At 48.4% G+C, this 11,618-nt stretch overlaps 1 long non-coding RNA gene across 1 annotated transcript; it reads left to right on the forward strand.

The window, feature by feature from the left end:
• The first annotated feature begins 775 nt into the window (after positions 1-775).
• LOC117005720 lies at positions 776-5,884 on the forward strand. Its single transcript, XR_004419872.1, has 3 exons — positions 776-2,403; positions 3,747-3,913; positions 5,776-5,884. It is a non-coding gene; the product is annotated as an uncharacterized LOC117005720 (long non-coding RNA).
• Positions 5,885-11,618: the final 5,734 nt, after the last annotated feature.

Consider the following 11,618-nt stretch of genomic DNA (forward strand, 5'->3'; position numbering starts at 1 on the left):
GGGAATGGGCACGGCCCCGAGGCTGCCAGAGCTCCAGGAGCGTTTGGACAGCGCTGCCAGGGATGGACAGGCTGGGGCTGTTTGGTGTCTATGCAGGGACAGGAGCTGCACTGGATGATCCTTGTTGGTTTCTTCCATCTCAGGATAGTCTGTGATTCCATGATTCTCCGAATCGCTTGGGCATCATCACCCCCTCCCTGCTCTCCCCCAACTCTTTCTCCCCCCACTATAGCACACCCAGGGCTGAAATCACCACTTGCCCTTTTAGCCTTGAAGCTCCCAGCTCTTGGTCCCCCCATGTTTGAGAGCTGGTTTTGCCACAGCATGAGACAGGGAAAAACCTTTCTCTACGCTCACACAAAACTCATGCCAACACCCTGTCCCTCCACAAAGGGCTTTTCCTCACCACATGCTCACAACACTCAATACTGCTCAGCAAACTTTGTTCATTTCCTCCAAAAAGAAAGGGGGAAAAATCAGTGCTTTTCTTCCCCTGGAAAGCACACAGCATTAACTATAAACGTAATTACATCTCATGCATACCTGATGTTTTCTCCCTTGTGAAGCAGTGCCAAGAATAGTTATTAATAGTATTAATAAAATAATCTGAACTTGTGAATTTTCCTGCCCCAGCCCATGAAACCCTCTTTCCCAAGAGCTCTGCAAAACCAAGGAATTGTGGAGAGCCAAATGCTGATTTTGCTCTTGTTGCCCAGCCTAAAGATAACTTCAAAGATATTGCAAAACACAGATTTATTTTTCTTAATATCTTTTATGCAGATTTCATTCCAAATTGCTGTACAGTCAGATAATGTAATTACAGAGCTAAATAAAAACAAAGGGGCAGGGGAATTGGTGGGGACGTTGGGCAAGGGAAGATGTTTTCCGAATGAGCTTAGAGGGGATGTGGGAAGTCAAGAAGCAGAAACCACTCACGAGGCTTTCAGCTCCAGCGTTGGCATGAAGCGCAGCCAGAAGGAATCCCCCATGGAGCAGACTAAAGCAAAATTCAGTGTTTAACAAATAATCCAAATAATCTTTGTGGAGGGTTTGGGGGAAAACGCCATTTTGACACAAAGTTTGCAGGATGGAGGAGGAGGAGCATGGAGATACTCTCAACATCCCATTGTCTTTGGAAACCTGCCCACTAACCTCCAAAAGCCAAAGCCTGGAGGTAAAAGATGCTCACCCCGCTATGTCCCATGTGTCTTAGGGCACATTTCAAGCGAGCCCTGGGTGCTTAGAAGCATTTTCAGCACTGGAGAACCCATCACAGCTGATCGTGACTTGGCCAACCATTTATTACCTTCTCACTTCGAGCCTGACCCTGTTTTGCTTCCATTTGATCCATTTGTAACATGGAAAACCCTCCTGCCTCCCATGTCCACGAACCGTGTGGATAAATCATACCTTCACCTTCTTTTGGGGACTGTCTTCCCTCTGGAAGGACAATGTTTGAGCTCTCCTAGCTTCCTCAGCCCAAACCTCTCATTTCTTCTGGTCATGGAGACAGAATAGATGCAGAAAAGGAGTGGCAAATGTGAAACTCATAGAGATGCCAACCAGATCTCCTCTTTCATGTGTGTTTTTACAATGGCTTTGCAGTCTGTTTTGACTGCCAGTGAACACAGACATCGCTCTGGGTAGAGAGGTTGGGGGTCCACAGGGGAGAGTTCCCAGTTCTAGGTCAGATCTCAGGGTTCAAAGCCTCCCTCCTGAGGGATTTGCCTGTTGGTTGGTCTTGGCTTTGTGAAACCAGCCCTTAAAACCCACCTGTGTGCCTGCTGCCGATTTCGTGCTGTTTGCACACAACAAACACCATCATTGATGGCCCCTCCTGCCTGAGGGTCAGCCCCTTCTCCTCCGATGGGTGAGGTCTAACGCAGAAATTCTACAAGTCAAGACATGCTTGATTAGCAAATTTCTATGGATTAGGTCTAGGAAATCTAAAGCATGTTTTGTTCCTGGAAGAGTGAGATACCCATAGGTCACTCAGGCTGAAGTCCCTCCTGCTGAGGTGACCTATTTGGGACAGATGATTTAGCCATGCCAGTCTTGCCACTCCAATAGCATCCAATGGGCTCTTCTGTCCTGACTGGTACCAGATTTTGACTTTGTCTCTCAAAACTTCCTCATGACCAAAGCCTGAAAACCCACATCCTTATTTTGAAATCCCTCAGACCTTCCATGGGTAAGAACAACTGACAGGCTCATTGCAGCCAGGAGCTCTCCACATTTCAGTATGTGCTTTCCAATAAACGTCAATCACTTTTCTCTTCTTATTCCAGTTTCTGGTGTCTGCAGAGAGGACAATGGTGCCCACATCTCTGTGGGATTCCCAGCCTGAAAAGGTTGAATTCTTCCTGGGACATCAGCATCTGAACAGCACTGGGCTTGCCAGAGGTAATTCTCCCTCCTTTCCTACTCTTAAGATGAAGCAGCAGCAATACTTTCACCTTCCCAGGGAAGCTGTGTAGTCATCTCAGACTGGGAATGCCATCGTGGTAGGAACCAGGAGTGAGTTCCTTGTAGGACACACATCTCCCATGAGCTACTAAGGGTGTCCTGGCAGCAGTAATCCTAAGTGATAATATGATTAAAGATTGTGACAATGCACACACATGCAAGGGCTGGTTCTGCAAACTTTATAATCTTTTACTGTGCTGTATTCTCATGTATTCCCCATAGGTTGTTTTTAAGCAGGCAGCACTAACAGTTGCTACTCTGTGTGAGTGTCAAAGCCTGCACAGCATCCATCCAGGCAATGGAGTGTCCTGGAGTTTGCTTGCTGCAGCGTGGACTTCTGTTTGAGCTGTGGGGTCAGGGATATTGGCAGCAGGCACAGGCCATTGGGCAAATGAGTCAGGGGGAGATGTCATTTAGCCCCTGGAAAGGTGTTGCAGTTGACAGCTAACTCCATTTTGGAAAACTGAGGAGGTTTAGGCTGGAGCTCAGGGAAAGGTTCTTCCCCCAGAGGGTGCTGGGCACTGCCCAGGCTCCCCAGGGAATGGGCACAGCCCCGAGGCTGCCAGAGCTCCAGGAGTGTTTGGACAGCGCTGCCAGGGATGGACAGGCTGGGATTGTTGGGGGGGCTGGGCAGGGACAGGGGCTGGGCTGGGTGATCCCCTCAGTCCCTTCCAGCTCAGGAGATTCTGTGATTCTGTGAAATCTCACCTGAGGATGAAGATGCAACACACTGGAGGCGAAGCCCAGGGAGATGAGGAGGATTCTGCATGAGGCACTTGTGCTGATTCCAGTGAGGAGCCTCTTTGTGGGATGTGTGCTCAGTAGTCTGGAGGAGGAAATTATTGATAGCAGTCTGCCGAAGTAAATCTAGAGCTCATGATCCCCTTCATCCCATCACAGCATTCACTCATCTGGGCCAAAGGTTATTCCTGTTCCAGTGCCCACTCTGAAGTTTGGAATTTGTGCCCAAAATACTGAGGTTGAGTATTGTCCAAAATGCTGGACACTCCTCATCACTGCCATAAATAAGGAAGAGTCGGCAAACTGCAGTCAGGAAACGGCCAAAGGACTATTTATAATCACCTCTATCTGCAAAGATATTTGTGAGACCGGCAGAGCAAAATAAATCCCCACTTCACTCTTCCTGACCCCGGCGCCGTCTGTTTGCTTCACTCTGAGGCATTAAAGCTCATCAGAAATGTTTGCCAATGGTTATGCAGAAAGGAAGTGTTGCATTGTATTTGTTCTTGTCAGCACTGAGCTGCTCCTTCCTTTTCCAGCTCTGGTTGCTTTTGTCCCCTCCTTTGCCGGGATCATGCGCGCCCTGAGTGCTCAAAAAGAACTGCACTGGTACGAGGTGCAGCACAGACTGGGGATCTCTGCAACAGACTGAATGCACTGAAAGCCAACTATGGACAACAGGAGCTCCAAAAACGTCCAGATTCAGGTACAAAGCTTTTCCCTGCACAGCGATTGATGAGACTTTCAATTGCATCAAAGCCTTGTCAGAAGTGGCAGCGGCTGAGTCGTTGGGATGGGCTCTGTTTGGGTGATGCCAATAAAGCCATGTCCTGGGGAAATTCCAGTGAGAGCTGATTCCTCTGGCTGTAGAGCTGATGGTGTGAGCTGGGATGCAGCTGGGGCTTTGCTCCTCCTGCTCTGAGTGCTTGGTGAAGAGGAAGGAGCTGTGCAGGGCTCAGGATGCAGCTCAATTTCAGGAGCAAATGCTAGGGTGTGGAAGCATTTACAAGCATGTGAGCATGTATTTTACCTATATAAAACAAGAAACCTTTGGTTTTAAAAGCATTAGGATTGTATAAACATTACACTTACCAAAGCAAACTGCAAACCAATAAAATCCAAAATCATGGAGCACCTCTTACCCACTCTTTAATGTCCACACAACACATTTCTGCTAATGGGGAGAGGTTTATTGCTACAACAAAAAACTTCCTTCTACCTCTAACAAATAATGAAATGGCCACCTCCCAGTGTTGGAATCTACCCTGCCTTTACCTTAAAGCGTCTTCCAGGGCCTAAAGGGGCTCCAGTAGAGCTGGAGAGGAACTGGGGACAAGGGATGGAGGGACAGGACACAGGGAATGGCTTCCCACTGCCAGAGGGCAGGGATGGATGGAATATTGGGCAGGAATTGTTCCCTGGCAGGGTGGGCAGGGCTGGCACAGAGTGCCCAGAGCAGCTGTGGCTCCCCCTGGATCCCTGGCAGTGCCCAAGGCCAGGTTGGACACTGGGGCTTGGAGCAGCCTGGGACAGTGGGAGCTGTCCTTGCTCATGGCAGGGGTGGGACTGTATGAGCTTACAGGTCCCTCCCAAACCAAAGCATTCTGGGATTCTCCCTGGAGGTGCAAGGCAGCAGATCCCCACTTGTGGGTCCATCAGCTGGGGTTGCAACTGCAATTGTTTGACCACCTGCCTTTATGGCAGGAGGATGCTCGGAGCTCCCCTGCCCTCCCAGGGGCCACACTGGAGGCAATACTGGAATGCTGGAGCTGCCAGCAGTGCTTGGGCAGCTCTGCTTTCATGCACCTGAGAAATACATGCTGGACTGAGGGACAGCCTTGGGAGGAAGAAGCCCCTGTGTGCTGTCCCAACCTGGCTGGGAACCCACAGGGATGTTCCAGGCTAGCACAAGGGCACCATCTGCACATGAGGTAGGGCTATGTCCTTGGGTACAGCTCAGGTTGTGCATCATGCCCACAATTGTGTTTGCCAGGAAAAAGGTGTCCAAGAAAATTCTGACACAGAAGCAAAGAACCTTAATAAATGGGATTTAAATAATAGATTTAGCTGAAAATCCCCAGAAGACGGATTTTTTATCCACACATCAGGTGCTGTAAGCTTAGAAAAAGATAACAAAGCATTCCTCAGACAGAAAAGGTTGAGTTTCTGCTTTAATTGAAAAATCGTATGTGGTTTTGATATTCCTAGAGAGATGTTATGTTAAGAAGTAGTTTATACTGAGAGATGTATCATCACTATTTTGAGGTAAATTAGATTAAAGTGATTTGCAGTTATCCCCATGCTAAGCAGTATAAAGGGAAGAAATTGGAAGTTAAAGTTGTACTTAGAAGAAGTGTTGGCAGTTTACTGAGGAAATCCTGACTCGGCTCTGCCTTAACAGGCAACTGTCATCTCAGTATTAGAGAGGAATTGTAGCTTTCTGGACCCATAATCAGATTCATCTGTCTCTTCTTTACAGTGGCATGGCAGAGCAGAATTAAGAATATTTGCATGCCTTAAATTGAGTCTTTCTGCTTTAATTGTGTAATTATGGAAATCACTATTTAGGGATCCATAGTACGGCTCTGCTGAATTCTGCACTTCAGGCAGACACACAATCCCTTCGTTAAGGAGTATTCCCTGCAAAATCCCAGCATCCAGTGTGGAGTGTGGAATACATGTTCTGGGTATGTATTTGCAAATTCATTAATTAACTTATCAGTTCAAACTAATTAAAAATTGGTTCTTTAACAAATCTAATACATTGTGGCAGACCTGTCATTTTTTTTTTCCTGAAGATCCTATTAGCGGAGTAATGCAGACCCTGCAACCTTCCTGTGTAATTAATACTCACGGAAATCTTATGTATAAATTTCACTGGCAGAATTTATTTGACAATGGTCTCTTACGAGATTACACTTCATAGCTGAAAGTTTATTAAGCAGGGCTCATTTGCAGGGTTTTCCTTCAGTTTCCCATAAGGATTTGCCTCCCTTCCAACCCTCATGGTCCCATGTCACTGGGGCTCACACTGCTCTGCTGGGGTGAAGCCTCATGGAGCAGGGAGCTCGGGAGGGTTGTGGCTGCTCTGGAGCAACAAGAAGCAGCCACACACATGGGAGAGTTGGACCACAAGCCATGGGTTGATTAATGGGCATAAACTGTCTTTTAAATTCATTAGAACCCCTTTAGTTCATCCCATGTGGGCCATGGGGCAGGAGGTTGAGAAGAAAAAGATTTCCTGGCTGTTTGTTACCATTACAAACAGAATATACTAAATAATACATGACTGAGTAGTGTGATTAATTTTACGTGCACTCACAAACCATGCACTCCTGCATGTGAGTAATGTGTCCCTGCCAGACATACGCCAGGAAAGCCCTTTGAGCCGCCCCACCCCAGCATCACCCCAAAAACACCCTCAAACTTCCCCAGGCTCAGTCAAGACAAAGAGCCTGACCAAAATGTAACACGCTGTCATTTGTAATCCTGCCACAGCTGCTGACCCACCTCGGGTAAGTCTGAGCTGTGCCCAATCCAGATGTGCAACTGGCAGGATCCTCAAGGAATGGCACTCCATAAAACTGGGGATTTCTCTGGCACTGGTAATTACAAACAGTAGCTAACACAGCTCTCCCTGAGCTTTGCTCCCCATCAGAGATGAATTGAGAATAAAAGAAGGTAAAATTGAGTAAGCAGGAAAAGGCGCATTTAAAAATGCGTTTCAAAGCAGAGGTGGCAGCATGTAGCTGTGCTGTGCTGGCTTCCCCGGCTCCATCTCCTGTAGAGTGTCCCATTCCATCCCCATGAAGCACATCTGGTGGCCCCACCCTGACACAGGACAGAGCAGCTCCTTGGCCACCCAGGAGCCCCTCGCTGCCAGCCCCTCACAGCCCCCAGCGCTCTCCTCCCGCTGTGCCGCTGAGCCTCTGCTCATAAATTAACAAATTGCAAATACAACATTAAATAATAGCAAATGCATCCTTACAAACAAACGAATAAATATTTCCAGTGCTTTATTAATAGAATTTTGACAGCTTCATTAGGTTGGTGAAATTTCAAGATACTTAATGAAATAATGCTTCATCTCTTGGCTTGTGATATAAATTCTAATGAAATGCGCAATTCCGATTCATCCCCAACAAACTGATGCTCTGCTCACAAGGCACTATCATACTGCCAAGGTTTTTATTTCCCTGACATTATGATCTTAACAATTTTACTTTAACAGTTGGAATGGTTGTGCCTAATAAGTTAAACAGCAGAATGAAAGATCCCTCTAGAAGGAAAAAAAAAAGAAAATATACATTTAGGTGAAAGAGACTTCAGAACAGATTATGGGTTATTTTATATTCTAAATATGACACATTAATATCTACTCATTTAATACTGTAATTTTTTTTAAGTTCCTTTCACTGAAAGATGATCTTTATTTCTCTGAAAATTGCCTGGTGGAATCCCCACTTGTGCAAATGATAAGTGACTGCTGCACACCACGAGCTAAATGCTCCAGAGCTCAGTGGAGCTGCCCTTAAATGAACAAAGTAAATGGAAAAAAATTAAGTAGAATTAATATTATTAAAGATAATAATATAAATTATTAGTAGTATTCTATTAAGGTCAGATTAATCCCACTACAATTCAATTGGAATAATACGTGCAATTTATGCAATCACAAATGTTTTAACATTTAAATTACCTTTCTGGCATTCTGGAAAGCTGTGTTTTGCATTCCAGAGCAAGGCCAGCCCTCCCCGGAGCGGAGCGGAGCGCGGGCCGCAGTGCCCCCGGGCCGAGCGGCTCCGGCTCCCTCTGGGGGCGGCAGCGCGAACCGAGGCTGCGGCTGCAGCCGCTCCTCCGGGGGAAGGGAGGCTCCAGCAGAGCTCGGAACCCTGCCAGGGGGATCCAGAACCCCCCAAGCCTGGGCTGAGCCCCCAGCGTGGGCAGCAGGGGATGGGGATTCTGCCCCTCTGCCCTGCTCAGGTGAGACCTCACCTGCAGAGCTGCCCCAGCCCTGGGGCCAGGCTGGAACAGCTGGGGATGCTCACCTGGAGAGGAGAAGGGTCCAGGGAGAGCTCAGAGCCCCTGCCAGGGCCTAACGGGGCTCCAGGAGAGCTGGACAGGGACTGGGGACAAGGCATGGAGGGACAGGACACAGGGAATGACTTCCCACTGCCAGAGGGCAGGGATGGATGGGATATTGGGCAGGAATTGTTCCCTGGCAGGGTGGGCAGGGCTGGCACAGGGTGCCCAGAGCAGCTGTGGCTGCCCCTGGATCCCAAGTCCAGGTTGGACACTGGGGCTTGGAGCAGCCTGAGATGGTGGGAGGTGTCCATGCCCATGGAAGGAGGGTAAAACAAGATGTCTAGAACAAGATGTCTTTCAAGTTCCTTCTCACCTGAACCATTCCATGATTCTGTGATTCTGTCATCTTCTGGATGCTGAGTTTGGCACCTCCTGGCTCTGGGCCCAGGGCACCTGAGGGATGGGGCCTTTCCCAGTTCTGCAGCACTGTGAGGGATCTGGACTGGCTGGATGGAAGGGATGGGACCAGCTGTAGAAGGCTCAGCAAGGCAAAGTGCCGGGTTCTGCACTTGTATCACATCAGCCCCAGTGCAAGGCTCCAGGTTGGGGCAGAGGGGCCTTTCCTCCTTTGCCACCTGCTGGAGACACTGGAAACTCTTTAAGACCTGAAGCACCTAATTTGTGCCAAGGCTGGCAAGGTCCCCAAGGGAACCTCCTGATACTGTGGAAATCCAAATAAGTAAGACAGGAGTAAAGATTTAACTCAAAAGGGATTTTGTGGCTGGCTGTGGGTGCAGGATCAACCTTCACCTATTTTGCAGCACCATTGTGGGACAGTGACACTTGTGGGCTCACAATACAATTCCAAGCACTTTGTAAGCTCCAGAGGCTGTTCTGTCATGCTAGACCTGTGTAGGAACAGCATTCCATCCCCTGGAGAGGCTCTGAGCCCTGTCACTGTCCCACCTGAGTGCTGACCTGTCCTCTCCTGGAGCCTGGAGCTCAGGGACAAGGCTGCTGTCCATGGCTGCAGCATCCTGGGGGTGCGTGTGGGATGGAAAATCTCGTCCCAAGCTCAGGTGACACTTGGACATGGCCACAGAGGTGCTGGTGACATAGCTGTGGCATCTCTGGGAGCAGGACCATCCTACTTGGAGACAAACCCTGCATTACATCCATGTGAGCTGATCCCGCTCTCTCCTTCATCACTGCCTGCAAGGATAAGCGTGTCAGAGGCTGCCAGGGGTCCAGCTCTTCTCATCATGGTGGTTATACAAATAATCTCAGGTTTCAATTAAAAATAATCATGGTTTTGACTGCTTTCCCCCAGTGTTCTGCAGCAGCAGGCCATGAACCAGCATCTGTCCCCAGATAAGATCTACGCAGAGTAAGGGAGGGCAATTGGCCATCATTTGGAAAGACATTATTTTTAAACACAGTGAGCACAGTGATAGAGGAGAGGCTCAGAACAAGGGCAATCTCTGGCCTGGGTCAGCCCTGTGCCCGAAGGGGGGAAATGCTGGATTTCAGCAAGCCCTTGCAGTATGCAATGGACCATTTGCTGCAGTGCCTTGAAGCCCTCAGAGGAAAAAGTCTCTGGGAGATTCTCTAAATTTAAGCTTCCTCCAATGCCCCGAGGAGTTTATGGGCCGCTTGACCAAGATAATGACACTCTGACATTTTTGGATCCTCTCAGTGACACTGTTATTAATTTTACCATCTAATTTTATCATTTTTATCATCTTTTTCAAGTAGAAGCAGGGACCACAATTAGGGTTCTTTTTCTTGTTGATAATAACAGCTCTTAGTACCTATAACTCATCAGCCAGACTTTTATGCATCTGGCTTCTCTTATCAATTTCCTACCACTCAGAAATGTTAAATTATCCTGATTACTAGTTTTTCCATTTCCCCCCCCCCCCATTCTTTATACACTGCTTCTTTTTCTAATTGCTGGTTTCATTTTCACCTGGAGAGATCTCAAAATCAAACACCATTCTTCAAAAATTATGGCACAAATAGAACTTTTTAGCCAGGTTGGGAACTCCTAGTGGGAACTTTTTATTTTTCACTCATTTACGTACATGTTTATTTTTCTTCCCAGTGAGTTTCTCTCACCACTTTATTCAGCCTCACAGATCCAGGGAGAAGCACCAGGTATATGTTACTGGTTGGAACTGTCTTTTATTATCCCATAATTAATGTAATCAGGTCATGATCACCGGTCTCCAGGCAACCACCAATTTCTAGTTCAGTGATCAATTCATCTTTATCCATCATAATAAGATCTAAAATAGAATTACCTCACGTTAGGAGCCATCTCTTTTGTGTTAGAAAATTATCACAGATAATTTTTAGAGATGCCACTGATGTTTTATTACTGCCTGCAGGAGGTCTCAAGCAGTCACCTCCCACAGCACTGTCCTGCAGAAAAGGAGTTTCTTTGGGCATGCCAGGGGCAGTGCCCCCAGTTCAGGGTATGGTGGCACAAAGAGCCTCTCCCCACAGCTGCCACCCTGCAATAAAGAAATGCAGGAAACAGAGGGAATTGCCACTTCATCTCTGTCATGGGGTGCCTGGGGAAGGGACCTGAAAGCTCATCCCATGGGCAGGGACACCTCCCACTGTCCCACGTTGCTCCAAGCCCATCCAGCGTGGCCTGGCACACTTCCAGGGATCCAGGGGCAGCCACAGCTGCTCTGGGCACCCTGTGCCAGGGCCTGCCCACCCCCACAGGGACAAGTTTCCTCCTAACTTCTTATCTAAGTTTCTCCTCTTTTGGTTTAGAACTGCCACCCTTATTTCTATCACTATGTGCTCATGCAAAAAGTCCTTTTCACAAACCTCCTTTTGGTCCTGGAAGGGGCTCTGAGCTCTCCCTGGATCCTTCCTTTCTCCAGGTGAGCATTCCCAGCTCTCCCAGCCTGGCTCCAGAGCAGAGGGGCTCCAGCCCTTGGAGCAGCTCCGTGACCTCCTCTGGGCTCTCTCCAGCGGCTCCAGGTCCTTCCTGGGAGCCAGGGCTGGGACACCTCTGCAGGTGGGGTTTCACTTGAGCACAGGGGCAGAATCTGGGGGATCAGCCCAGCACATTTGGCCTTCTGGGTGCCAGCACACACAGCCAGGGCAAGTCCAGCTTTCCCCCACAGGAACCCCCAGGTTCTTCTCCCAGAGCTGCTCCCAGAGAGTTCTGGTTGTGCTCGTGTCTGGGATTGCCTTGACCCAGGTGCAGCACCTGCCCTTGGTCTTGTCAGATTTCATGACATTCCCATGGGCAACTTCTTGGGCTTATCCAGGTCCCTCTCTGTGACATCCCATCCTTCAGGTGTGTCACTGCACCCTCAGCTTGGTGTCACCTGCCAGGCTGCCCTGCATCTCAGTGTCTGTCC

Source organism: Catharus ustulatus, chromosome 21 (genome assembly GCF_009819885.2).
Source record: "Catharus ustulatus isolate bCatUst1 chromosome 21, bCatUst1.pri.v2, whole genome shotgun sequence".
NCBI classification, from domain to species: domain Eukaryota; kingdom Metazoa; phylum Chordata; class Aves; order Passeriformes; family Turdidae; genus Catharus; species Catharus ustulatus.